The following is a 331-nucleotide window of genomic DNA, read 5'->3' on the forward strand; positions in this document are numbered from 1 at the left end:
CGCCTGATTTAAATGTCACACCTGAACGCTCACATCCTTTTAATTATGTTTGAAATTATGAACATTGCTCAAGATCATGAAAATTAAACCTTATTTTCAATAAGCAATCCTGAAAAATATTTGGGGGTGCTTAACTTTTTTCCAGGTGTATACATAAAAAAAATTATAATAATATACACGTAGTTTAAATTTTACTTAGAAACGAAATTTAGAATTGTGGTAGGAATATATATATATAAATATTTCAACCAAACAATGACCGACATATCTATAATATCTCCTATATATGATTCTTTAAGTTTAATAACCGTTATTTTAAACAATGCAAAAC

The sequence above is a fragment of the Limulus polyphemus genome, unplaced genomic scaffold (genome assembly GCF_000517525.1).
Source record: "Limulus polyphemus unplaced genomic scaffold, Limulus_polyphemus-2.1.2 Scaffold1362, whole genome shotgun sequence".
NCBI lineage: Eukaryota > Metazoa > Arthropoda > Merostomata > Xiphosura > Limulidae > Limulus > Limulus polyphemus.